Source organism: Mandrillus leucophaeus, unplaced genomic scaffold (genome assembly GCF_000951045.1).
Source record: "Mandrillus leucophaeus isolate KB7577 unplaced genomic scaffold, Mleu.le_1.0 Scaffold428, whole genome shotgun sequence".
NCBI classification, from domain to species: Eukaryota; Metazoa; Chordata; class Mammalia; order Primates; family Cercopithecidae; genus Mandrillus; species Mandrillus leucophaeus.
Window position 1 is genome coordinate 1,463,709 of NW_012104565.1, and position 641 is coordinate 1,464,349.

Below are 641 nucleotides of genomic sequence, written 5' to 3' on the forward strand. Positions count from 1 at the left end.
CATTATTATTTTATTTTTATTTTTATTTTTTATTTTTTTGAGACAAAGTCTCACTCTTTCACCCAGGCTGGAGTACAGTGGCACAATCTTGGCTCACTGCAATCTCTGCCTCCTGGGTTCACACCATTCTCCTGCCTCAGCCTCCCGAGTAGCTGGAACTACAGGCGCCCGCCACCACACCAGGCTAATTTTTTGTATTTTTTAGTAGAGATGGGGTTTCACCGTGTTAGCCAGGATAGTCTCGATCTCCTGACCTTGTGATCCACCCGCCCCAGCCTCCCAAAGTGCTGGGATTACAGGCGTGAGCCACCACACCCGGCAGCATTATTATCCCCATTTTACAGATGAAGAAACTGAGTCAGGGAGGCCAGCTCACTTCCCCTAGTGGCAGAACCAGGACTTGAACCCAAGTATGACTCCAGAGCCCTTGCTCCAAGCATTTCACTATTCTGTTTCCTCTTCCTTCTCCTGCTTCAACTGTGCTTTCTGGCTAAGTTTCTGCCTTGGTGACAAGGCTCTGAGCAGGAAGCCTCACCTCTTCAAGACTCAGTCTGCTCTTCTTTTTTTTTTTTTTTTTTGAGACGGAGTCTCGCTCTATCACCCATGTTGGAGTGCAGTGGCACAATCTCGGCTCACTGCAA